The sequence below is a fragment of the Schistocerca nitens genome, chromosome 3 (genome assembly GCF_023898315.1).
Source record: "Schistocerca nitens isolate TAMUIC-IGC-003100 chromosome 3, iqSchNite1.1, whole genome shotgun sequence".
Taxonomy (NCBI): domain Eukaryota; kingdom Metazoa; phylum Arthropoda; class Insecta; order Orthoptera; family Acrididae; genus Schistocerca; species Schistocerca nitens.
The window spans coordinates 292,018,896-292,044,225 of record NC_064616.1 but is presented as its reverse complement, the minus strand read 5'-3'; the positions used below and the strand labels follow the sequence as shown (position 1 = coordinate 292,044,225).

General features: G+C 43.0%; 1 protein-coding gene and 1 pseudogene across 1 annotated transcript in view; both read left to right on the top strand.

The window, feature by feature from the left end:
- LOC126249193 (uncharacterized) overlaps positions 1–25,330 on the top strand; it is a 231,976-nt gene that overhangs the window by 76,544 nt on the left and 130,102 nt on the right. The window lies entirely within an intron of this gene.
- LOC126250437 (U2 spliceosomal RNA) lies at positions 4,950–5,131 on the top strand (annotated as a pseudogene).

Sequence of the window (25,330 nt, the reverse complement as noted above, 5' to 3'; positions counted from 1 at the left end):
GGTCGCTCGGCTCCAGACTGTAGCGCCTAGAACCGCCCGGCCACTCCGGCCGGTTCATTATTGAAGCAACGACGGAATAGCGATGCTGCATGAAGGTAACACACACACATACACAGTGCAGCACATGAGGCGCGGAAAGATGAACAAGGAAAACGTGGCCGACACAAGATAAGGTCCGAGAATATGGAACAGTTTCTCAGATATATGAGTGGTTCAAGACATCTTAAGTAACAGAACCCAGTACGTTGTTCATCAGAGGTATCGTCTTTAGTGCCCCAGGGAAGTGTGACAGGACCGTTCTTGTGCCATATACGAGTACATAAACGATCTGACGCGTAGGTGAGGAGCAAAGTGCGGCTGTCTGCTGATGACATTGGGTGTACGGCAAAGTGTTGTCCTTGATTGACTGCAGGATGATATAAGATTTGACTTGATGAATGACAGCTTGCTTTATATGTGGAAAAAATAGAAATTAATGCAGATGAGGAGGAAAAACAATCTTGTAATGTTCGAGGGCAGTATTAGCGGTGTGCTTCTTGACACAGTCAAGTCGATTAAATATGTAGGCGTAACATTGCAATGCGACATTAAATGAGACAACCACATCAGATTGTTTGTAGGAAAGGCGAAGGGCCAATTTCAGTTTATTCAGAGACTTCTAGGGAACTTTAGCTGGTGTAGAAAGTAGACCTTGAACACAAAATTTGCGCGGCCCATTCTTGAGTACTGCCCGAGTGTCTGGAATCTCCACCAGGTCGGACTATAGGGAGACATCGAAGCAATTCAGAGGCGTGCTGCTAGGTTAGTTACCGTTAGGTTCCATCAGCAGGCGAGTGTTACGGAAATGCTCTTTGAGCTCAACTGAGAAGCCCTAGAGGGAAGAAGACGATCTTGCCACGAAACACTGATGAGGAAGTTTAGAGAACTGGCATTTGCGACATACTGCAAGAGAATCCTACTGCCACCAAAATACAGGGTGAGCACAAAGTCCTGTACTGATTATAAAAATTTATAACAGAATAACCGTTTGACATAATAAGTTACATTTGATGCCGTTACATAGGTTAGTGTTACTAGTTTTTTTAAGACCTCTTACATTAGTAAACCTCATCGTGTGCTCCCTTGGTAGCTCGGAGAATGTCGAGGCGGTATTCCAGTTCCCGCAGTGAAGGGTATATGTGGAAAGAGTGTTGGGGGGATGCGGAAACAGTACAATCATTGTCGTAATGGCGAAACGGAGCGATTTATCGAATGTCAAAAATGGCTTGATTATTGGCTTCAGGCCAAAGGTGGAAGGGTTTCCGAAATAGCTAAGTCTGTAATCTGTTCACATGCCACCGTAGTTGAAGTATACCGCCCGTGGGAAAATGGCGCCATCCAAAATCAGTGCTGAGTCAACTATGGTGCACCATGGGTCAGAGATGACGAGGGAACAATTGCTGCAGAGGTGTGTATGGGCGAACAGAAGTGCAACTGTTGAGCCACTGACCGCCCAGATGAACAAAGGGGCTACCAACAGTGTCTCCTCGACGACCCTTCAGCGAACGTTGCTGCGTATGGGCCTTCGCCTGGTTCATGCACCCATGCTGACTGCTGTTCATAGGCAACAAAGGCTGGAATTTGCACACCAATAGCACAACAGGACGTCCACTGAGTGGCGACAGGCGGCCTTTTCAGATGAATCACGTTTTATGCTCCATTAGATTGGCAGGTTCAACGTCAAACGTCTGGAAGCAAACAAGGAGGTTGAACACTCCCCTTGCGTTAGCAAGACCGGTCACAGAATCTGCTGGTGGTAGATCGTCTGAAATCTGCGAGGTTGATGGTGGAGACATGCACGGCCGTTGTATCTTGCTGTGGGTACCTGGAATACGCTGACCTGTGTCTTTCAGATGATGATCTGTACCCTCCCCTTGATCTATGATCTCCCCCTGGGGATAATACACCCTTCTGAGAAAACCCCCCTGCACTTCCCCAACCCCCCCCCTTCCCCTTAACCCATTGCACTGCTTTTACCCCTAACCCTCCCACTCTGGGAAGTCACCAGCCTTCCTCTCTCCCCTTTTCCACACCCCCAGAAAAAACTGGTGGAGAAATCACCAGTCTGTGCAGAGCTGTTGGTGTGGAAGGTGCAAATATTACCCTGTCCAGCAACTACACATTCTAATTACGTAATTAAACTGATGCAGAATAGAGGAGTTATCTTGTTGGAAAATATCCGAGTGTGAGCTCATTGAGGTATCGACTGAGCTAGTGTACAATGCCACCACCAGTGGATAACTGAAGATGGTAATCAGAATTTCAAATTTCAGCTCAATATGACTTGTCCTTAAACAATTTGCAGCAGACAGGGCAGGGATTTGACTGGAGTGTTCTCGCAATACCACTATTGGAAACGATAAATTGATCAATCTGGAATTTGACATCATGATTGGAAGAGGTACTGTAGCAAATGATGTTCGTAATTTCAAATTTCGGCGGGAATTTATGCTATCATGGTTGTGTAGTTCCCGACCACCTACAGGTCTGGTAAGTCTATTTTTAAAACACTATAGAATTCCCAAGTTGATTCTGTCTGCTACACCAGGAAGAAGAAGGAGGGGAAAGGCTCTACAACGTAATATGATATAAACAACAGCAAATCCATCTTTATTTATACGAATACCACTCCACCTTTCTGCTGCACGACAGAGCCCACTGGGATGCACTAAGAAGCAATCAGTGGCACACACAGCAGCCATCACCACACGGACAGAGCAGTTTGTAAACCCATACACTTAAACGACGATACATTATTTATAAAATACAATTTACATACCAATTTTCAGGGGTTGGATCTCTTTATTTGGTAGGAAAAGATCATCATTTTCTGCAGTTTACTTAATTTTAGAAGATGCAGGACTCGTAAAGTACATCGAAAAGAAGTAATTAAATACTTAAATACGTCGCTTTTACCCGAGTGTGCAAGAAATATCATCATGAAATCACTGTCAACTTAAAATACTCACCGATGCAATTACTCTGTTACAGATCAAACTAAACATATCTGGCAAATATACCTTCTGCTGTCCACTGGGCCACAGGGGAGAAACAGCTGTGCCATGCATTTCAATCGCATCGGCAGTTAAGCGCCAATGTTCTAGTATTCGCACACCTCCCATACCAGACATTCAGAGCCTGTTGATCAATGTTGAAATTACACACGATCATGATGCATACTGAGCTATTCAGCCACCCAGAGGGATAGCTGATGCAAGCAACATTTTTTGTGGCTGTCTGACCCGGAGGTCAACCTATGACCGTGGCCCCCTTCGTTTGTGGCGATGTTCTTTGACATTCAGTACCGGGAAATTCCTATCGAAATACACACACACGCACTCTCTCTCTCTCTCTCTCTCTCTCTCTCTCTCTCTCTCTCTCTCTAACATGGATTGTTCCTGACCAGTTAGTATCCATTGCATGTCACTGTAAACAATGCTAACCCCGTTTTTTATCCTGAACAAACTAACGGATAACTGGTGAACCCCAGCCCTCCACAAATTGCTGGCCTCTGAGAGTCTTGGAAATAGTGCAAACGGACTGCTCTCACTGTACGAAATTTATTGACAAATTAATTAAATCGATGTACTCTGTGTGGGACAGTTTTTCCTTGCTTACTATTGGTGGATACTAGGACTAGCATATTGGGTGGGGAATTCTTGGGCTAGTTGGGATTCAGTCCCACAATCACCCAGATTCCAAGCCCTACTCTTCCTCCTCCTTGATTTTCCTTACCTCCTATTGGTGGATACTTGCACAGCTAGGTCATTTGGAAGGAAATCCATTACGTTGGAGGTAGCTGAAAATGGTAGTGAGAATTTCAAATTTCAGCTCAACATCACTGTGTCCTTAAGCAATTTGCAGGAGATAGGGTAGGGGTTTGACTGGAGTGTACTCCGAATACCTCTACTGGAAACAATAAATTGATCAATCGGGAATCTGACGTCGTGATTGGAAGAGGTGCTGTATGAAATGATAGTTGTAATTTCTAATTTCGGCGGGAATTAATGTCGTCACTGTTGTGTAGTTCCCGACCACCTACAGTTCTGCTAAGTCTATTTTTTAAAGCACTATAGAATTCCCAAGCTGGTTCTCTCTGCTACCCTAGTAAGAAGAAGGGGAGGAAAGGATCCACCGCATGATAGGACAGAAACTGCAAATCCATTTTTATGTAAACAGATACCACTCCACCTTTCTGCTGCAAGACAGAGTTCACTCGTATATAGTGAGAAGCACTCAGTGCCACACACGGCAATCGTCGCCACATGGACAGAGCACTTTGTAAACACCTACACTTAAACCAAGATCCATTCTCTAGCAGTTGTCACGTTTAGATGTCGGAGATTTTGGAAACTTCAGTAGGTCACCGCTGCTGATCATCTTTGTGCGCCCATCTCCTGGCAGGCACATGCTGGCCATACTGGAAGCTCAGAAGATGGAGAGACTGTCACTGTGACCGGCCAGTTGTCAGCCAATCAATTTACATGTAGGGGAGTAATCGTCCAGCCCAAACATTCGCTATATTGAGTCTTCTCACGCAACACACACGTCGTCTTCTGTCAGTTTTCTACCAGCATACTGGCTAGTTCACTATTCAGCTATCCTGAAGGCGCTGCGAGGGTCGCCGCTGGGATTTGTCCCCACAGCTGCAGGAAAGAGCCGACAGGTGGAGCATGACAGCGCCCGGTAGGCCCCTGACCGCGGACACTGCGAGACAAGCAGGGCGTGGCTTGGATCTAAAGCTCTAATGGTACTTCCACCCCGACGCAGATTCCCAGTTTAAAAAATCCTCTTTACCCAATCCGAAATGGGGATGTTATTATCCATACACCTCGAAATTCTCATGTGAAATGTAGATTCCTTCCTTTTATACGAGTTAAAGACAGAGGAACCTGGAGCTTGCACGTGTTTTCACTTCGCTAAAGTATTTTCTCATCAAGAAAAAAATCTGTTCTCATCAGCTTGATATCTGTTACATCCTGCATAATTGGATTAGAAGATGAAACTCATTTTTGGCTCATGACGGAGTGCTAAGAGCATGCTCTGCTATCAGGTTAATACTAAATATCACTTTGTGAATTCGGCAATATAGCTGATTTTATTACGATGGCCATCTCTTCCTGTGTAGGTCGGAGACTGAAATTTCTTTGAAAGATCTCGCTGTAGTTAAAAATGCCCAACTACCATTCCCACTTGTGAATCATATTCGTGTACTCTCGCTCTCGCGTCCACCCGCCCAGCGGCACATCACTAATTTTAAACTGATCGACTAATTAATTAAATTGATCACGAGAGTCCCTTTGCATGATGAGTAATATTTTTTCCTGCAGTCGGATTACACTCGCCAAGTAACTCAAATGGGAATTCTTAGAGGGAAGCCGACGTTCTTTACGAGAAACACTATTGAAAACCGACGTCTGAAGCTGATGGCAGAAGGTTTCTCCTGCCGCCAACATACTTTTCGCATAAGGATCACGAAAATGAAATAGGAGAAATTAACGCTCATATGGAGGCATATAGACAGTCCTCCTTTCCCACGCTCTATTTACGAGTGAAATAGGAAAGGAAATGACTAGTAGTAGTACCCTCCACCACGCACCGTACGATGACTTGCGAAGTATACATATACACTGATGTCCAAAATTAAAGCAACAAACGGAAATTTTACAAGGTTGCGTTTATTTTACCACAAAACAGTATAAACAGATGATAGTAAAGTAGAAACAATGTAAAGAATACAGACCATAATAAACTGCAACGTACATAACGATAGACAAAAATGTTCTTTTTTTTTTTCAACTTATCGGATTCGCACACACATTCTGACAACTTGTTAATGTGCTCAGTATGGGGGGGGGGGGGGTGACCATCTGTGGCACCAATACAGGCCTGGCAGCGATGGGACATGCTGTGAATGATGTCATCGATCTCATGTTAAGGCAATAACACCCATTCAACCTACAGAGCCGCTCACAAGCCTTTGAGAGTGGTTGCTGGATGCTGGCATGATGAAAACCGTCTCCCTAGTGCATCCCAGACATGCTCTATGGGATTCAAATCGGGAGAGCGACCAGGTCACGTCATGTGTGCAATATCATACATTTCCAAAAAGACGTCAACCACCTGTGCTCTATGAGGTCTAGCATTATCGTCCATCAGTACGAAGTCTGGGCCCACAGCACCTCGCAACAACCTCGCTTGAGATCCCAAGATCTCCTCACGGTAACTGAGAGCAGTTATATCTTGCTGATTCACTCGTACAATTTCGTGAAGAAGTGTTCTAGTGGTCAAGATAATCCTTGTCCGCACCGTTAAGGAGCCTCCTCAATATTGAGTCTTTCCACAATGTTTGGGTCCTGAAATCGTATTCCATGTGCCCTCCAGATGTGAATCTGTCGAGAATCACTCTCCAGACCAAATCGGGGCTCACCTGTGAAAAAAACATTGGCCCATCATTTGACCTTCCAGGTGGCATGTTGACAGCTCCACTCTAGACGTTCCTTTCTGTGAAGACACTCCAGAGGTAAACAGACAGCAGGTCTCCAACAATAAAGGCCACTCTGCTGAAACCTTCTGTACACCGTTTGCCTCGATACAACACGTCCAGAGGATGCTACGACGTCAGATGCCAATCCAGCTAGCCCTAGAATTTCCCGCAAAATATGCCAGTCTTAGTATCCACCAATAGCAAACACGAAAAAACTGTCCCACACAGAAGATATCGACTTAATTAATTAGTCAATAAATTTGATAGTGAGAGTAGTCCATTTGCACTATTTACAAGACTTCCACAGCCCATAAATTTGTGGAGGGCTGAGGATTTACCAGGTATCCATTAGTGTGTTCAGGATAAAAAAAGGGGTTAGTGTTGTTTCCAGTGGCATGCAACGGATGCTCACTGGTCAGGAAGAAACCATGCCAGAGAGTGAGAGAGAGAGAGAGAGAGAGAGAGAGAGAGAGAGAGAGAGAGCGCATGTGTTTTGACATGAATTTCCCAATACAGAATATCAAAGGATGCCACCAGGAACAAAGTGGACCATGGCTAATGGTGGCTGAATAGCTTCGTGTCTAATTTCAATACTGATCAACAGTCTCCGAGTGTCTGTTGCAGCAGGCATGTCCATACCGAGAGATTCATGACTAATGTGGTCAATGCGCATGTTACAACTGTTTCTCAGCAGTATGGTGTGGTCACCAGCCTGGCAGCGGATGGCATGTGGTGCAGCCAAACATACAGCGGATGATGTGATCAGAAGGTTTCTTGCCAGATGTTTAGCACCATAACAGATTAATTGTGTGCAGTGAGTGTTTTATGTTGATGTCGATCTCGTGACAGTATTCTTTGTGCAATCGGAAGAAAGCTACTTATTTACGTATGTAGTGACTTCTTTTTGATGTATTTTACAAGTCCTGCATCATCCAAAATTAAATAAACAGCAGTGAATGATGAGCTTTTCGTGCTAAATAAAGAGTTCCAATCCCTGTGAATTGGTATGCAAATTGAATTTTGTAAATAAACAATACTTTATTATGCCCTCTGCACATAGCTGAATTTTCTGTCAAGAGATCCTTCCAGTCCACCAGCTCAGAACAAACTGAATGATTTTTCCTGCCAATGTTTGTAGGAGGGATGGGGTGGGAGGAGGCGAGGGGATGGGCAGTGGGATATCCTACGGTGTTGGCGCTGTGGACTAGTTCAGTCGATTCCTGCACATCAAGGTGGACACACACATGAAAATTTGCCAACAAGGTAACATCTTCAATCTGCAACAGTGTAATTACGTGATTAGGACGTTCAGTTAAAGGACAGAATAATATTTACACCTTCATCACAAACAGCTCTGCACAGACTGAGCGATTTTCCAGCTTTTTTCTGGTGGGGGAGGGTGGAGGGGAAGGCTGAGAGATTTCCTAGAGGGGAGGGGAGAAAAACAGCACAATAGGTTAAGGGGAAGGGAGGGGGATAGGGGGTGGGGGTTTCTCAGAAGCGTGTATTATCCCCAGGGGATCATAAATCAAGTGGAGGGAGGGGTTGGGGGTTTCTCTGGAGGATTGATTATCCTCAGGGGACCACAAATCAGTTGGCATAACAATAGGTTTGCTCCTGAATGTATGCATGTATGCAACCCACACTAACAACCTCACTCGTTCTCTCTTTGCCCCACTAGTTTTGAATACTTTCTTCCTCTAATGCTTCTTCTGGGGCCCTACTGATGCACTGACTGTTTTCTTGCATTACAGTGACCATGGATTCACCAGTGAAGCACACCTTGATCATAAACACCAAAGTCTGAATCTGATAAATAAATGAAGTTCTTATAAATGCCTATTACTGAATTAAAATGTCTTGAGTCTTAACAGATTATCACAAAGAACAGCGAAGCAATAATTTACACTGATGAGCCAAAACATTATGACTATTGCCCACTGCGAGGTTGAATACCTCCTGGTGGTGTCATGGGCTTGTGACGCAGTAAGGAAAGAATGTAAGCGGAAAGAGACGAATGGCCAGTCACTATAGGGAAGATGCAGACCGCAAATGCGGAAGTCCACAGATATAAGTGGTTTTAACAAAGAGCACATTGATGTGGTGCTCCTGCTGGAAATGAGAATCTCTGAAACGGTGAATCTGGTCGCCTGTTGACTAACTACATGTGAGCACATATGGAAAGTGGTTGAAGGATGGTGAAATAACGAGTAGGCTGTATGATATTAGAAGATCACGTCTCATCACAAAACGGAAAGATCGGAGGATCCCCCACTACGTAATCCAGGATAAGCAGCTATCTTTGACAGGTCTGACAGGAATTCTGATGCAGGCTCAAGGTTTCTGGGCACACTGTTCAAAGGCCATCGTTGAACATGGAGCTCCACTCACACGACATCGTCAGTTATTATTGCAGTGGACACAGTACTGGGTTTTCACAGTGGATCAATTGAAACGTGTCGCCTGGCGAATGAATCGCATTACTTGTTACACCAGGTCTATGGTTGGATCCCTACACGCCATCATCTAAGTGAATGGCTGCACGAAACATAACGTTTTGGCTCATCGGTGTTTTTACTTCATTAATCTTAATTACACTCCTGGAAATGGAAAAAAGAACACATTGACACCGGTGTGTCAGACCCACCATACTTGCTCCGGACACTGCGAGAGGGCTGTACAAGCAATGATCACACGCACGGCACAGCGGACACACCAGGAACCGCGGTGTTGGCCGTCGAATGGCGCTAGCTGCGCAGCATTTGTGCACCGCCGCCGTCAGTGTCAGCCAGTTTGCCGTGGCATACGGAGCTCCATCGCAGTCTTTAACACTGGTAGCATGCCGCGACAGCGTGGACGTGAACCGTATGTGCAGTTGACGGACTTTGAGCGAGGGCGTATAGTGGGCATGCGGGAGGCCGGGTGGACGTACCGCCGAATTGCTCAACACGTGGGGCGTGAGGTCTCCACAGTACATCGATGTTGTCGCCAGTGGTCGGCGGAAGGTGCACGTGCCCGTCGACCTGGGACCGGACCGCAGCGACGCACGGATGCACGCCAAGACCGTAGGATCCTACGCAGTGCTGTAGGGGACCGCACCGCCACTTCCCAGCAAATTAGGGACACTGTTGCTCCTGGGGTATCGGCGAGGACCATTCGCAACCGTCTCCGTGAAGCTGGGCTACGGTCCCGCACACCGTTAGGCCGTCTTCCGCTCACGCCCCAACATCGTGCAGCCCGCCTCCAGTGGTGTCGCGACAGGCGTGAATGGAGGGACGAATGGAGACGTGTCGTCTTCAGCGATGAGAGTCGCTTCTGCCTTGGTGCCAATGATGGTCGTTTGCGTGTTTGGCGCCGTGCAGGTGAGCGCCACAATCAGGACTGCATACGACCGAGGCACACAGGGCCAACACCCGGCATCATGGTGTGGGGAGCGATCTCCTACACTGGCCGTACACCACTGGTGATCGTCGAGGGGACACTGAATAGTGCACGGTACATCCAAACCGTCATCGAACCCATCGTTCTACCATTCCTAGACCGGCAAGGGAACTTGCTGTTCCAACAGGACAATGCACGTCCGCATGTATCCCGTGCCACCCAACGTGCTCTAGAAGGTGTAAATCAACTACCCTGGCCAGCAAGATCTCCGGATCTGTCCCCCATTGAGCATGTTTGGGACTGGATGAAGCGTCGTCTCACGCGGTCTGCACGTCCAGCACGAACGCTGGTCCAACTGAGGCGCCAGGTGGAAATGGCATGGCAAGCCGTTCCACAGGACTACATCCAGTATCTCTACGATCGTCTCCATGGGAGAATAGCAGCCTGCATTGCTGCGAAAGGTGGATATACACTGTACTAGTGCCGACATTGTGCATGCTCTGTTGCCTGTGTCTATGTGCCTGTGGTTCTGTCAGTGTGATCATGTGATGTATCTGACCCCAGGAATGTGTCAATAAAGTTTCCCCTTCCTGGGACAATGAATTCACGGTGTTCTTATTTCAATTTCCAGGAGTGTATATACCTGTCTTCGCTCAGTTATCATTCCAGAAGTTCCTTGGCCCATTGGACTCTTGTATTTTTCATCACAGATGTGATCTGTCATTTTCTCGGACGACAATCTTTTAAACCAGCTTGGAGCGATCTTCTCCTTAACGTTACGGCTGACACACCGACACCTAAATGTCTCATTTGGTGGGAAATGTCCGTGAGTGTGAGTCTGCGGCCTTGTTGTGACCATTGTTACAAGTTTTCTCATTGGTCTAGGGTAAATAATTCTTTTCATCCACAGTTACCCTGTTGTTGCGTCTGAACAGTTCCTTCTTACCAAATCTTGATTCTACCCAGTTTTCTGCGAAATCTTCTATTTTATTTTTTTTTTTCCATTTCCCGCTGCGTGTTTCATTTTTTATTGAGAAGCAAAGAAACAACAGCAACTTTTCTGGGTGAAATTAATTTTGTTTTATCCATAATCACAAAATTAAGAGCAACTGCACGTCTGTTTCCTCTGCACAGAGGTAATGAAGTAATTAGCTATCAAAATTATAAAATTATGAAATAAAACAACAATAAAATCACGGAAATACGTCTGATATTAACAGACATAAACTTTGGTTGACACTTGACACCCCTTTTAGCACAGTTTGGAGGGATACTTGCCACTGTTATAAAATTATGCAACAATCAGTTGCATAGTGCCGTTACTAAAATATAGCTAAAGAGAACTTACAAAGAAGAAAAAGTTAGTATGGCTTCTGCTATTGTCTGTTACTATTAAACGATAAAATTCTCGACAAACTGTCTTTAGTATAACAATCTGAACAAGCGTGTTCCACACGTGTCTCTTCCCTTTCCTTGTCGTGCGTAAGCAAATTTTGCCAACCTCCGCAAGAAATATTCAATTTTTAATTTTCATTCGTGATGCTACGCTACTTCCTATTTCTAGAAAAAGATGTTTTGAGCACGTGAGAAGTGAGCTGTTTGCCATAAATACCAACCGAGGCAACGATCCAAAAGCTCCCTCAGTCACCTCTGATTCACTCTCACCAGCCCAGCCAATCTGCTTGGCACTTACTCGCGGTTATTATAACTCCAAGTTAACGACTCTTTATAGTATGTGAGAAGCAGCTTCTGGTAATTGTGAATAACTGTTATAAAGCCTGGAAGCTTTTCCATACGTAATTAATTTAATTAGTATGATACCGATTTCCGCATTTTGGCTATATGGAAAATTAAAAGCTCCGAATGAGATTTCGGATCTATGTCAGAATTAAATAATTTTTCATTTGTTACAGGTTAAATCTTTCTCTTGCCCAGCTCACTCAGAGAAACATAAGGATAAAATATCTGAAAGTATTGGGAAATGTGGGTAATTCTGAAAGAACTTAAAATAAATCTTTCTTCGTCAAAGGTATACGTGAATGAAAAAAAATGGAAACAGAACGAAGTAAAACTTCCTGGCAGATTAAAACTGTGTGCCCGAACGAGACTCGAACTCGGGACATTTGCCTTTCGCGGGCATGTGCTCTACCATCTGAGCTACCGAAGCACGACTCACGCCCGGTACTCACAGCTTTACTTCTGCCAGTATCTCGTCTCCTACCTTCCAAACTTTTCAGAAGCTCTCCTGCGAACCTTGCAGAACTATCACTCCTGAAAGAAAGGATACTGTGGAGACATGGCTTAGCCACAGCCTGGGGGATGTTTCCAGAATGAGATTTTCACTCTGCAGCGGAGTGTGCGCTGATATGAAACTTCCTGGCAAATTAAAACTGTGTGCCCGACCGAGACTCGAACTCCGTCCCGAGTTCGAGTCTCGGTCGGGCACACCGTTTTAATCAGCCAGGAAGTTTCATATCAGCGCACACTCCGCTGCAGAGTGAAAATCTCATTCTAGAACGAAGTAACCTTGAGAGCTTACATCACTTGTAAGCCATTCCACCGAAAAAACATCGAATGTTGTTCAGGGATATTTTCTGAGTATTTTGGCGTCAGAACTCAATCTCCGGTGGCTCGTTACCAAGTAATAATGTAATTATGAAATTTTTCGGTTTGTTTCCCCAGTTACCCTTGTTTCCTAGAAAATACCTTCACATCAGTAAAAAAAATCCTGTAATACGCAATCACAAATCTGTTCAAAACAAAAGAGAATGTAATACAACAACCATCAAACCAAATACGTACACTGTGGTGTGATCGCCGTCGCTGCGGTAACAAACCGTTCGACATAGCGTCGTTGCTCAGCTCTTGTTCTGCATGCAGTGAGTCCATATAAAAGATGCATATTGGCCAACTCATAATAAGTAAACCTATCCATACTGCTATGTATCACAGTTATCAGACAAGTAACACTGCCGGAAAAACTAACCCGAGACTGTACAGAGCAGCACTAAGGCAAGACTGAGGGCGAAGAATAAAGTTGTCAACAGCAGTACTGTGACTGAATGGAACAAGTTTTTTTTTTTCCCCCAAACAAGAGACACAACGCATACCATCGACACTGGGACTATCATGCGGATCTTTTCAATGTTGTGCAGAGACAAATACAAATGGGCTTTAGAAATCAAACTAAATGCAGTTACTCTGTAACAAGCTACCCGAGGCTACCGGTACTTTATACCAAAATACTCAGAAAATATATCTGAACAGCCTCCGAAACTTTGTCTGTAGAATTCGGGTTCATCCTGTTTATAGGGCTAAACGAATCTCGACGCCTCTTGAAGCTCTCTTTATAACTGTATCTGACTTATTAAAAACTCCACTTTTGTCTTGACTGGAAAGCGTCTTCCATTGCTGGTAGCCTTGTGGCTGCAAGTTAGCATTCACATTGTTGCGTGAAATTATTTTTCACAATTAAAAGTTAACAAATTCAGCTTCCGTTGATAGGGAAGAACGCGTATAGTCACAAAAATTCTGTTTCGAAAGCAAGAGATAAGGAATTCTACGCAGAAAGTCTCTGTCATGGCCGTACTGGGGTGATCCTGCGCCCCTGGCAGAACTGTCAAGGTTGAATCTCTCCCTCTCCCTAAAAGAATTACTATAAATTTGTAAGTAGGTTTAATGGAAATTAATAATTGTAAAATTACTTAAATTAACTATATTGATGAAAAATATTGCACAGACCAGATTAAATGTGTCAATGTAGTAAATACGTTATAAATTGCGTAAACTGAAAATAAAGCTAAAAATTTGTCTTATTGTTAATGTTGCTACTGCACATTGGTATTAGTATGATTTAAAGAACGTATCAAATACCGTGCCGCGGTGGATACACCGGTTCCGGTCAGATTCGCGAAGTTGAGTACCGTCGGGTGTGGTTGGCACTAGGATGGGCGACTATCCGGGCAGCCGTGCGCTGTCGACCAACTGGCGTGTACACAGACTCGTGATGCCAACTGAGGAGCTACTTGACCGAACAGTATCGGCTCCAGGTCACGAAAACTGACAACGGCTGCGAGGGCCTCTCCAGTTCCACATCCGATGACGCCAATTGTGAGGATGACACGGCGGTCGGTCGGCGCCGTTGGCCCTTCCGAGACCTGTCGGGAAAGAACGCTAAAGAACGCGGCTGTGAACAACTTCAAGTGGACTAAAACAGTGATGCCGTGACGTCTGAGGGAGTGAAAGAGCAGTGTCGGACGTTCTCTGGAGGGATGGAGGGACGACATCCAACGACACGCGGAAAAAAAAAAAAAAACTGCATCCAGAACGCCCAACAAAGACCGACGTGGATATCTTTGGAAAAGACCTATGTTGAGGACTGGATATCTAGAAGATGAAAGAAGAAGAAGAAAAGATTCTATTTGCTATTTTTAATGACGCATGAACTACTGATTAGAAATGAAAGAGAAAGGGCTGTACTTAAAATCTGAGAGAACATCCCTTGCCAGGAAGAGAGTTTTTATTGTAATTTTACTTTGCACTTCCTCGCACTGAGCGAAGCAAACGCATTGATTATGTTTTTGACATCAAGTTTAGCTGCTGCATCGTATTCTGTTACCAGTCTACTTTCATTTCTATCAACTTACATGAACAAATTATATCTGTGTACAGGCACAATGACTATAAATTCCCATAATATTACCAGTTATCCACAGAAGACTCATTCTTGAATTCTTTTTTTACTTACACAGCAGTTCATACCGGCCGAAACTTGGGAGGGTTCTCTTCTCCTTCCTCCACCGTCACGTGTCACTCCAGTCCTCAGTCGGTCTTCACTCAAATGGAATGGCTCTGAACACTATGGGACTTAACATCTGTGGTCATCAGTCCCCTAGAACTTAGAACTACTTAAACCTAACTAACCTAAGGACATCACACACATCCATGCCCGAGGCAGGATTCGAACCTGCGACCGTAGCAGTCGCGCGGTTCCGGACTGAGCGCCTAGAACCGCTAGACCAATGACTCAAATAGTATACATATTTGCTTCAGCAACTCCTCGCCGACCTTGAGATCCTACATTCCCGAAGCAAAGTAGCAGCAAGAGCTCCACTGTTGAACAAGAGCGAGCTGTGTAGGCGTCAGTTGTGTGAACCTAGCTCGCTGTTACCGCATTAAAAATGTTAGCGACAGACGTTCGTTGGGTAGTAATCATACAGAATTTGACGTAATGAGACTGTATAAATGACTCAGTGCCAACAGCTTACGTTGACAGTCACGGACCGAAGGAAAGTCTTCTTGTCATAGGCAGAGGAACACGAGGATTAGGAGAGTTCGCGTACCTCTCTGGTTTAGTTTTTTGGTAGTCTTTTCTTTTCGGCCAGTTTCCGCGTCCCTTCCGTGCCTGCACCGTTGGCAGTGGCCCCTCCCGCCATCCTCTCGGTACGGCCCTGGTTTCTGTTTCATGTCTGATCGGGTTTACTACAAGCTTCACTTCGACAGCTAGGAACCTTACCGGAAAAACAACCTTTTGCATACACTTGGACTGTAACTGTCTGCTCGTCAGTACGAACGAAAATATGAACGCGCCGAAAAACAAGAAAATAATATTAGTAGTTACATTCTGAACAGGGTTCGAGCGTGATGAAGTCCGTACTCCCCGTGGCATACTGCTCAGTGTTCTTGTTCGCATGACCTGTAGCTTTCTTGGTTTCTTTATTTTCTTACAGGAATGGGAGTTAGGAAGACGAGTAGTGGTAGCAAGTACCCTTTATCACAACAAGTATGGTTGTTATTCTAAAGTGTAGATGTCGAGTGTGTTGCAGGGGTATTTAATGGAATCGCTGGAGTTCATGTTCTACACTACTGGCCATTAAAATTTCTACACCAAGAAGAAATGCAGATGACAAAAGGGGAATTCATTGGACAAATAAATTATACTAGAACTGACATGCGATTACATTTTCACGCAATTTGGGTGCATAGATCCTGAGAAATCAGTACCTAGAACTACCACCTCTGCCCATAATAATGGCCTTGATACGCCTGGGCATTGACTCAAACAGAGCTTGGATGGCGTGTACGGGTACAGCTGTCCATGCAGCTTCAACACGGTACCACAGTTCATCAAGAGCAATGACTGGCATATTGTGATGAGGCAGTTGCTCAGCCACCATTGACCAGACGTTTTCAATTGGTGAGAGATCTGGAGAATGTGCTGGCCAGGGCAGCAGTCAAACATTTTCTGTATCCAGAAAGGACCGTACAGGACCTGCAATATGCGGTCGTGCATTATCCTGCTGAAATGTAGGGTTTCGCAGGGATCAAATGAAGGGTAGAGCCACGGGTCGTAACACATCTGAAATGTAACGTCCACTGTTTAAAAGTGCCGTCAATGCGAACAAGAGGTCACCGAGACGTGTAACCAATGGCACCCCATACTATCACGACGGGTGGTATGCCAGTATGGCGATGACGAATACACGCTTCCAATGTGCGTTCACAGCGATGTCGCCAAACACGGATGCGACCATCATGATGCTGTAAACAGAACCTGGATTCATCCGAAAAAATGTTTTGCCATTCGTGCACCCAGGTTCGTCATTGAGTACACCATCGCAGGCGCTCCTGTCTGTGATGCAGCGTCAAGGGTAACCGCAGCCATGGTCTCCGAGCTGATAGTCCACGCTGCTGCAAACATCGTCGAACTGTTCGTGCAGATGGTTGGTTGTTGTCTTGCAAACGTCCCCATCTGTTGACTCAGGGATCGAGACGTGGGTGCACGATCCGTTACAGCCATGGGGATAAGATGCCTGTCATCTCGGCTGCTAGTGATACGAGACTGTTGGGATCCAGCACGGCATTCCTTATTACCCTCCTGAACCCACTGATTCCATATTCTGCTAACAGTCATTGGATCTCGACCAACGCGAGCAGCAATGTCGCGATACGATAAACCGCAATCGCGATAGGCAACAATCCGACCTTTATCAAAGTCGGAAACGTTATGTGATGTATTTCTCCTCCTTACACGAGGCATCACAACAACGTTTCACCAGGCAACGCCGGTCGACTGCTGTTTGTGTATGAGAAATCGGTTGGAAACTTTCCTCATGCCACCGGCGCCAACCTTGTGTGAATGCTCTGAAAAGCTAATCATTTGCATATCACAGCATCTTCTTCCTGACGGTTAAATTTCGCGTCTGTAGCACGTCATCTTCGTGGTGTAGCAATTTTAATGGCCAGTAGTGTATATTAGTGACTTAGCAGGTAGTATTAGTCGCAATGTCAGGCACTTCGCAGGTGAAATGCTGATCTATGGGGAATTCTATCCGGTAAAAATTGCAGTAAATCTCGACAAATCGTAAGCCCTGTTGCATAGACTGTCAAGCAGCTGTTGATAAAAAGACTTACAAAGTTGTGCACATTCGAAACGAAAAAGTGTTGTATCCTTTGACTACAAGTTTAATAAGTAACAATTAGAGTGTCCTGTAATACAAATATTTGGGAGTAACAACGAGACGCTACCGAAAATTTCCTAGAATATTCCCACAATGCTTCCATAGAATTTACTCGTACATTGTTGGAAACAGTATTGAAAGCATGATTCCGCTTGAATCTCTTTTATGGAGTCAAAACACTACCCTTCCAACTTCAGTTCCATTTTCGGAAAGGGGAATAAATCGCAAGGAGTTAGATCAAGCGAGTACGGTTAGTGGGGAACAGTTGTCTTGTTATTTTTCCCCAGAAATTCCCTTGCAATGAGCAAGGTGGATGCAGGTGCAATGTCATTCTTCCATCTCTCAGATGTTTGCGTCTAACATCTTCCCTAGTTTCGTCAAAACATCGCAGAAAAACTTCCTCTGACTGTGTGACTACATGCAAGAAATTCATTATCAACAATTCTATGAACGTCAGAAAACTCATTAGCACTGACATGATGTTGCTGAGAACTTGTGCTCATTTTTGGTCCGCGACGAGTATGGTGTAAGCCGCTGCAAAGATTGCTGTTTTGTTTCGGTATCATAGCTGTACACCGCTGATTCATAGGCAGTTACGACACAGGATAGGAAATTTGGACCATCTAGAACTATTGTTTGGAGTTCAGAGCATACCTGAATCCAATCGTCTCGTTGATCGGCGTTCGAAAGGCAAGGAACGAACTTTGCTACAATTCGTCTCATGGTCAATTCATGTTCTAGACTGTGTTGACATGTCTCGTACGAAATTCCATTGATTTCGTAGGCATCATGAGTTTTCTGCCCTCTATGGTTGTGTACTTTAGCATTCGTTTCCGGGTTTGTACATGGTGACAATCGGCCCGAGTCTTTGTCATCATCTACAGACTATCGGCCTTCTTTAAATCGCTTAAATCACTCGAATGTCTTCGCTTGGCTCAAAGCTTGCATACCAAAAACCTCCATAAACATGTAGAGGGCCTCAGCTGTACTTTTGCAGAGGTTGAAACAAAACTTAATATGGATCATTCGTTCCTTCGAGTCAGCCGTTTAGAAATTTCTAGTCACATTACAACACGTTGTGAAGAAATCGGCAACAACGTTTCGACTGAGGTACTCAACAGTGACGTTGTGTAGCAGACTGGCAGTTGAAAGACACAGTTATACCACCTAGTTTGTACTGCTGGTTGTTTGCATGTCGTATTCAAATACTCGGAAATTTTCGGTAGCAGTTCGTATGTTTAGAGATATAAACTGGAACGACCACGTTAGTTTAGTTGCAGGTAAAGTAAATGGTTCTTACTCGTAAACTGTGTCTCGTCTGGTGGAAGTAATTTGTTTGTTTGGCTGGGAGCATCAACTCGCGGGTTTCTGCATTACAGTTGCATTCAGATCATTTCACCACCCACGCCGGAATCGTATCTTCCAATCTCGTCAACCGTTTCTGCTCAGTACAATGTTTTCTCTAATCTTTCGCCGATTTGATGTGATTTCCGAGGTTATTTATTTATTTTCCAATGATTGATGAGGTTGCGACTTTACCTCTAAAATATGTTTATGTGAATCTCTTTTTCAACTTTTGCCCTTGCAAGTGTGCGATTAGAATATGAAGTTTTATTATTGTGAACGTTATATTTTTAAGAGCGCAATATTTGCATTCTTTGCCATGTGCTTGGTTTGTTGATTTGAGTTGCCAGAGTATCATTGATGCATACTCAACACCGTAATAGTGAAATCAGACTTTTTCCGTCACTAACTTCTCATATAGCTAGCCTTCCCAGCAATTAGATATAAAGTGACCACTGCATCGAACTTGTAAATAGGTAAAATTTTGCAATATACTTGCAAGCAGCTATTTTCCTCGAGTAACTAAGCTCTAAAATCATTGGGGGAAGTGGCAACAAAACGACTATTCACGTTGGTGTGTAGAATATATGAGTCTGGCGACATACCATCTGACTTTCGGAAAAACATCATCCACACAATTCCGAAGACGGCAAGAGCTGACAAGTGCGAGAATTATCGCACAATCAGCTTAACAGCTCATGCATCGAAGCTGCTTACAAGAATAATATACAGAAGAATGGGAAAGACAATTGAGAATGCGCTAGGTGACGATCAGTTTGGCTTTAGGAAAAGTAAAGGGACGAGAGAGGCAATTCTGACGTTACGGCTAATAATGGAAGCAAGACTAAAGAAAAATCAAGACACTTTCATAGGATTTGTTGACCTGGAAAAAGCGTTCGACAATATAAAATGGTGCAAGCTGTTCGAGATTTTGAAAAAAGTAGGGGTAAGCTATAGGGAGAGACGGGTCATATACAATATGTACAACATCCAAGAGGGAATAATAAGAGTGGACGATCAAGAACGAAGTGCTCGTATTAAGAAGGCTGTAAGACAAGGCTGTAGCCTTTCGCCCCTACTCTTCAATCTGTACATCGAGGAAACAATGATGGAAATAAAAGAAAGGTTCAGGAGTAGAATTAAAATACAAGGTGAAAGGATATCAATGATACGATTCGCTGATGACATTGCTATCCTGAGTGAAAGTGAAGAAGAATTAAATGATCTGCTGAAAGGAATGAACAGTCTGAGTACACAGTATGGTTTGAGAGTAAATCGCAGAAAGACGAAGGTAATGAGAAGTAGTAGAAATGAGAACAGAGAGAAACTTAACATCAGGATTGATAGGGAAGGGGGAAAGAAAACGAGTTTTAAGAGAGATTGGCAGACACACTCAGTTTGAGAAAACAGATGAACAGGAGTCAGATTTTATCATACAGCCTCCATTTAAACAGTGTTTAACAGAAAGTAATTAGAAACTGCCAGTTCATCTTCGCCAAAGCAGTTACATTCCATTAGTATGCAGTATCAGTTATCTTTATTACACCAGAACATTCCTGGACTCAGAAATAAAGTTGATGAACTACTCATTTGTATCGATGAAATGGATTCATCTAACCAAATTGACATAATCTGCCTCTCTGAACATCAAGTGACCACTGATATAGATATGTTAGACATTTCAGGATTTAAGCTAGCTTCCTACTTCTGCAGAGTGGATATGGATGGAGGAGGAGTTGCCACATTTATCAAAAACTGCCATAAATATAAGAACATTGACATTAATAAATTCTGTTTAGAGCAGCATCTAGAAGCATATGCAACAGAAGTAGAGTTCCATAACAGATCCTATATAATAATAACTATTTACCGAGCACCTGCAGGAAATTATAATCTATTCTTAGATCATCTAGAAGCTCTTTTGGGTTATTTAACAGTAAGAAACAAAGAAATTTTGATTGCTGGTGACTTTAATACAGATTTTCTAATGCAATCTTCCAGTAAACATTCACTGCAGTTAGTAATGTTGTCTTTCAATCTAACTCACACTGTAAACTTTCCAACTAGGATCACTAAATCCTCTAGGACAGCCATTGATAACATTTTTATAGACAAATCAAAGGAACAAAACCATATCATAAAACCTGTTATAAATGGACTATCAGATCATGACATGCAGCTCCTCGTTTTAGATGTAAATTCTAAGCATATTATCACGACTGCTAAATCTGAGTACAGGAGAGTAGTCAATCAACCAAAAATTGAGTGTTTTAGAAAGCTGCTCAAAGATATGAACTGGAAAGATGTTTATAGTGCTCATGACATGAATGAAAAATATAACACATTCATGAACAATGTCAGTACCATGTTTGAAAACTGTTTTCCTCCAAAAGTTACTCAAATTAAACAGAAGTCTATAATAAAACCATGGATTACACAAGGAATAAAGATTTCCTGTAAGACAAAAAGGAAAATGTATCTGTTGACCAAGAATAGCTCCAATGCTGATGATTTAGCTAAATACAAGGAATACTGTAAAACATTAAAAAAAGTAATTCAGACGTCTAAACAAATGCACTACGAGAAGAAGATAGCAATGTCAGGGAACAAAATAAAAACAAAATGGGATATAGTGAAAGAGCAGACTGGTAGAACCAGAAAGGAACAGGAGCAAATAGCACTAAGGGTAGATGACACATTAGTAACTGATGGGCATAGTGTGGCAAATCTATTTAACAAGTACTTTATATCCGTTACTGATAGAATGGGACTTTCAGGATCAGTAAATAATGCCCTTGATTATCTGAAACTAGCCTTCACAAATAGCTTCAAGTACATGAATATATCACTCACTTCACCAAAAGAAATAACGTCCATAATAAAATCTTTAAAAACAAAGCATTCTAGTGGGTACGATGAAATATCAACAAAGTTAATTAAGGCATGTTCTTGTGAGTTTAGCACAATTCTAAGTTACTTGTGTAACCAGTCAATTATAACTGGGACATTTCCTGACTGGCTAAAATATGCAGATGTTAAGCCTCTATTCAAGAAAGGGGATAAAGAGATACCATAAAACTACAAACCGATTTCACTTTTGCCAGCATTCTCAAAAATTTTAGAAAAAGTAATGTACAGGCAGCTGCTCAACCATCTGACCACAAATAACATATTATCAAGAACACAGTTTGGATTTCTGAAAGGTTCTGATATTGAGAAGGCTATTTACACCTACAGTGAAAATGTACTTAATTCATTAAATAACAAATTACAAGCAGCAGGTATTTTCTGTGATTTGTCAAAGGCATTTGATTGTGTGAACCACAACATCCTTTTAAGTAAATTAGAATTCTATGGTGTCACGGGCAGTGCTGCAAAATGGTTCAAGTCATACCTCACTAACAGGAAACAAAGGGTGTCAGTGCAGGGGACTAGTGAATTAAGTCATCAGTCATCATCAGAATGGGATAAATTACATATGGTGTCCCACAGGGATCCATCTTAGGGCCATTGCTTTTTCTTGTGTACATTAATGATCTCTCATCAGTTACACTGCCAGAAGCAGAGTTCGTTTTGTTTGCAGATGACACAAGTATTGCAATAAATAGTATGTCAAGTGTAGTTCTAGAAAGATCTGCTAATGATATTTTCTTGGATATTAATAAATGATTTAAAGCCAACTCACTGACATTAAACTTCGAAAAGACTCACTATATGCAATTCAGAACCTGTAAGAGGTTTCCACCCAGCATATGCATAAAATACAAAGAAGAGCAGATAGAAGAGGTTGACAGTCTTAAATTCCTGGGATTACAACTTGATAATAAATTCAGTTGGGAAGAGCACACCACAGAACTGCAGAAACACCTTAACAAATCTGTATTTGCAATTCGAGTGTTAGCAGACATAGGCGACATAAAAATGAAAAAGCTTGCATACTTTGCCTACTTTCATTCCATAATGTCATATGGTATAATATTTTGGGGTAACTCTTCAAGTCAAACAAAAGTTTTCAGAGTCCAAAAGCGTGTAATACATATTATTTGTGGAGTAAATTCACGGACGTCCTGTAGAAACCTCTTCAAAGAACTGGGTATACTAACTACTGCCTCTCAGTATATTTACTCATTAATGAAATTTGTTCTAAATAATATATCTCTTTTTCCAACAAACAGCTCAGTTCATACATACAATACCAGGAAAAAAATGATCTGCACAAGGACTTAAAAGCACTTACTTTAGTTCAAAAAGGGGTCCACTACTCAGGAACACTCATCTTCAATAATTTGCCAGTAAACATAAAAAATTTAGTTACAAATAAAGATCAGTTTAAAAGGAGCCTGAAAGACTTACTAGTGGCCAACTCCTTCTACTCCATTGACGAATATTTTAATAGAAACAAATGATCTATTGTATGTATTCATGCTATTAGTATTGTTATTTCAGCTAAAAGAAAAAAAAAATTTACATGTTCCACATCCACGAGGATCTCCTCAGCACGGATCTATGGAACGAAAACTAATCTAATCTAATCTCTAATCTGATGGTCACGAAGTCAATGAATAGGCAGTAAAATAACCAATGACGGATGGAGCAAGGAGGACATCAAAAGCAGACTCGCTATGGCAAAAAAGGCATTTCTGGCCAAGATAAGTCTACTAATATCAAATACCAGCCTTAATTTGAGGAAGAAATTTCTGAGGATGTACGTCTGGAGTACAGCATTGTATGGTAGTGAAACATGGACTGTGGGAAAACCGGAACAGAAGAGAATCGAAGCATTTGAGATGTGGTGCTACAGACGAATGTTGAAAATTAGGTGGACTGATAAGGTAAGGAATGAGGAGGTTCTATGCAGAATCGGAGAGGAAAGGAATATGTGGAAAACACTGATAAGGAGAAGGGACAGGATGATAGGACATCTGCTAAGACATGAGGGAATGACTTCCATGGTACTAGAGGGAGCTGTAGAGGGCAAAAACTTTAGAGGAAGACAGAGATTGGAATACGTCAAGCAAATAATTGAGGACGTAGGTTGCAAGTGCTACTCTGAGATGAAGAGGTTAGCTCAGGAAAGGAATTCGTGGCGGGCCGCATCAAACCAGTCAGTAGACTGATGACAAAAAAGCTCTGCGATGGAGGAGTGCACCTTAGTCACCATCAGCGGAACATGTCGCTTGCGTCTCACAGTACAGTACGGACTCAACATATCCTCCGTCAAGACTGTTGTTGTTGTCACTTCACCGCATAGGACGATTTCTTTTGCATAGAGGACGTGAACACTGAAAGGTACAGTGGCCTCACATTATCTTCTTCCATGGGGTACTAGTGATACAATGATGCTATGGCTGTGCCGTATATGAGGCAATGTAACTATGCAGTGGACAGTTGGAAGAATGTGCAGCTCTTGCCATTCTAGAAACTACACAAAGAAAGTCAGTAGTGTGCTGACTCCACACGCGGCCAAGATCAGTTACTCACTATCTGACCGAACGTATTCGGTCATCTGTTAATGGACCTTTGTGTGTGGTGTATCCACCTTTTGCCTCGAGCTGCTGGGAATCCTTTCAATAACCTGAAACCTAGGTCTTACAGTACTGCACAAGGTTGTCTCGTTAGCAAATAATTTCAACAGCAGAGTATTTTGTTTGCACCGAGTGGCTAAATTGCTCTCCAAAGTCTGAGAACAGCTTCGCAAAAGAATGTCATTTACTTCAAATGGAGCTCACCACCACCATCATTGACACCGTATCACGTCGCTGTACATGATGTGCTGCTGTTCGTGGTAAACAGCGTTTCGTATCTACACCTATACTTTGCGAGTTACTGTGAAGTGTGAGACAGACGGTAATTTTTATTGTAGCATACAGTTCTTCCCATTCCATTCAGGAATGAAGTGCAGGAAGAAAGACTGCTTATACTCTTCTGCATGAGTTGTTACCTGTCTGATTTTCGTCTTCACAAGCTATACTCTACTGTTTAGATATTTTTAGTTTCTACCATGAAAGACATTTCTTTCAGTTATCCGAGTAGATTCTCGTGAGATGTGTGGTATCTTTCTTCCAATGTTTGCGAGTTAAGATTTTCAACATTTTGTTACCCTTTTTCGTCAGTCAAACAAACTTGTGATGTTTAGCATCCCCTTATTTGTATACAGTCAGTGTCCCCTGTTACTCCAAACTGATACAGGGTCCATACACTACAGAAAATTCAACTATGGATCCTGCAGATATTTGATATGCAATCTCTTTTGTAGACAAAATCATATATCTTTATGGCTTTCTATCCATACATACGCTGCCTGACAAAAGAAATAAAGTTCGCAGAACCCGTGATGGGATGTCAGTTTTAACCTTGTACATGTACACACCATTGGTGGGTATGTGAATGATTAGAGTTGCTATTCTATGTAACAGGTAGAGCAGCCATCAGAGGGCATTAACGTTGTTCGTGTTTAGTATTGTAAACAGGCTTGGTAGAAAATACGAGGGGGCGTGAACAGTGTCAGTTGTTGAGTGATCACTGTGAAGGACACGGAGATGCTGCATAGTCGTGTGAGATGGCGTTATCGTCACCTGACAAGAGTTCGAGAAGGCCTCATTGTGGGGCTCCATTTTGC